This window comes from Saccostrea cucullata, unplaced genomic scaffold, assembly GCF_032062105.1.
Source record: "Saccostrea cucullata isolate Sc308-1 unplaced genomic scaffold, CSIRO_AGI_Scuc_v1 ctg6815, whole genome shotgun sequence".
Lineage (NCBI taxonomy): Eukaryota > Metazoa > Mollusca > Bivalvia > Ostreida > Ostreidae > Saccostrea > Saccostrea cuccullata.
Genome location: NW_026935304.1, coordinates 11,226 through 14,490, shown reverse-complemented (window position 1 = coordinate 14,490; position 3,265 = coordinate 11,226). Strand labels below are relative to the sequence as shown.

Here is a 3,265-nt window from a genome sequence, read left to right as displayed (position 1 = left end):
TTTTTCGAATATCATGCTACCCTGCGTTTCTTTTTCCTTTCAGTATATACATGATATACCCGGTATGTAAGTTGTGCTGTGTAAATAAAATCCTTAAGGTTAATCTTACTGTTGTGCTGTGTCTAATAAAGCTGTGTTAGATGAAGTCCTGATGCTTAAAAACACCGTTTTGCTGTGCTTTATAAAGCCTCAACTTACCGTTGTGATGTGTTGAATAAAATTCACATGGTTAAACTTACTTTTGAGAACCCTTTTTTTTTAAACTATCCGTTGTGGTGTATTAGATAAAATGCTGATGACTTAACTTACCGTTGTGCTGTGTTGGTCCTGTTGGATAAAGCCCTGGTTGTGCGGGATAATTGAAGGTGTATCCAGGTGGATATGGTATTGACGTATAAGTATAATTCGAGACCACCTGACCTCCAGCTACAAAAAAAAAAATGAAAAGAACAGTGCCAATATCTGAATGATGAATTTTAATTAGATGCCAATTCCAATGAAAATTAATTTCAATATTATGTATATCACTGCTGGTGGCCATTGTTGCGTTCCAACACTTCCGGTTACAAAGTTAGGATTGGGAATTCCCTGGTTGTTGCTGTGACGGAGCACCTGTTCGTCTATCTGTCTGTTACATTCCGTAACCAAGGAGCAGAGTCGACATCCGTCGATAATCCAACCAAGCCCAAACAAACCGAAAGTAAAGAAGTACAGACAGCCCCAGCCCGGTCTGTTCAGGTAGAAATGATGAAGGCCGAGAAACCCGAGAGGAAACCACAGAAGATAAGGCTCATCTAAATGTTTGTGGGAAATAACGCCCTTTCTTTTACTTTTGTTGTATCTTTGAACTAATATTGGGAAACGGCATCAATCGACGATGTATCCAACACCAAGAAGTCCGAAAGTAAGCGTGTAGGCGATTCCAAAACAAATTCTATTGAGGTAATAATTAATGGTGGGCACCGAGGATATCCGCAGGGGAAATGGCTAATATGCTCGTGGTGGCTGTGCTTTTTTTCTTTAGAATCTGGGATTTACAAGTTTGCTTCTCTAACATGGTACGACATTAAGAAAGTATCATCCACCCAACCGACACCGAAAAGTCCGAATGTGGAGAAGTAAACAACGCCGAGCCCGATGTTGTTCAAATAAAAAGGATGAAGTCCTGGAAGAAAAGGAACGTTATAAGAGACACCAACAAAGTGAGCCTAAACAAATCGATCACCCACCCACATCCCAAAAAATCCAAGAGTGAACAAGTACACAATACCTAATTCAGGACGCCTCAGGTACAAATACTGCGCTCTAGTGAACCCTAGAAGGAGAGTAAGAAGGTATGCCTCCAATAACAATCGCTTTGGGACTGGGGCCGGTATAAATGTAACGGGATGGTTGGTGTTATACCCAACATATGTTATTGGAGGTTGCTGTGATTCTAACGTCACTGACGGGTTTGGTGGCTGTGTGTACAGTCAATGGACAAAAGTATTCATCATTTTTTAAATGGCGTCGCGTTGTTTACGTTCACAACGGGAGCATTAAACGTAGATTTGTAAACTTAAAATTAAAGTCACTTACCTCATATTTGGTCAGATTTCCCTTCATACGGATTACTTCTACCGATCTGGAATGGATGCGTAGAGGCTGTGGACGTATTCCAAGGGGATATTTTCCCACACTTGTCTAATTGCCCCAAACAGCTGATCGCGACTTTCAATAGTTGCGGACATGCCTTTAAGCTCTCTTTTGATTTTTAACCAAATGTTTTCAATCACATTTAAATCTGGAGACTGAGCTGGCCAATCTGTGCAGTTAATATTATTTTCGGTCATATAGTTTTTTACTACGAGAGCCCTATGTACGGGAGCATTATCGTCTTGGAAAACATAGTCTTTGTTCGGGAAATGTCTGGCAATTACAGGCCATAGATTATTATCGACTATTTCTGATTATTTGAGTGCATTTATATTACTTTCGACAGGTACAGTAGTTCCCATACTATCAAAACACATGCATCCCCAGATCATGTGTGTTACCCTCCTTTTCGATGGCGGACAAATCAAATGGGGACTTTTCGCTTCGGCGTCCTTTCTCTATACACTAAATTCACTAAATTGTCTTCCTCTTCCTTCGTTCAGTTTGTTTGTTAAATCTGTCAAAGTTTCCCTCCTGTTTGCATTAGCGAGACGACTCAACTTCGTCTTGTCCCGAGTTGTAAACAAAAGTCGACGGCCAGATCTCGGCAAGTTTTCTACAGTACCCAGTCTGTCAAATTTATTCAAAATACTCACGATTGTTGACCTAGGTATACCAAACATTCTCGCCAATTCTGCTTTATTTGGAGTGTGGTTTGCAGATTTTACGATCATTTCTTTTACCTCAGTACTCAACTCAACTGATTTTCGCCCCATGTTTTCAAGTGATATTTTCCAGTGTTTACAGACATACAAGTGACAAAATGACGTCACAAAATCGTGACGTAATTTCTCCAGTCTCTTTATTGAAAGTTTCATTCTATTTAGTTAGTTCTATAGATAGTGCAAGAGAAAAATAGCCGAGAGATGCAAGGCGATTATGCAACGCCAATCAAATTCATGAATACTTTTGTCCATTGACTGTAGGTTGGAAGTTGATAGTTTGTTGATAGGAGGTATGTGGCTGTTGGTAACCCGGCTGGAGTTGCGTCCCTTGCTGGTTTGCAGGGACAGCAGGGTTCTGTTGACGTGTTTGAAGCGTTTCCATTTCTGTAGACATTCTGTCAAAATACATAAACACAAGAAATAATGGAAAATTGTTTTTATTAGCAATTTCAATTGACTTGCTTTTTTGGTTTTGGTTTGTTTATTTGTTTGTCCAAGTTTAAATAAATACTTAATTAAGGAATTTTTTTAAATATTGCCAAAATTTTAATTTCAGTTTTTGATGATGAGATACAAGAAAGATTTTGAGCTCCAAACCTTTGTCAAAACAAGGCCTTTGTTATGTTTTTGTTAACATCAAAAAGGATTTAAAGTACATTTTAGGTAAAAAAAAGAAAGGAGGGGTGTTAACACTGAGAGTTAGTATCAATCTTTATTTTTCAAACTTCTTCCTAATTTACTCAGTACTATGATTATATGTACCTTCCACTATTTGAAATTTAAGTTTTTCTCACTGCTAAGTTTAATCAGATGCCATGCTTATATGTACAATTTGGTATAAAAAAAATACATGAACTATTTGAAATTTGCATAATGTGTCACTGAATAGATTTTATATTGAGATA

The 3,265-nt window shown here is 38.1% G+C and overlaps 1 pseudogene; it reads right to left on the bottom strand.

Moving 5' to 3' along the window:
- Positions 1-480: 480 nt before the first annotated feature.
- LOC134242469 (uncharacterized) lies at positions 481-2,755 on the bottom strand (annotated as a pseudogene).
- Between the last annotated feature and the right edge of the window lie 510 nt (positions 2,756-3,265).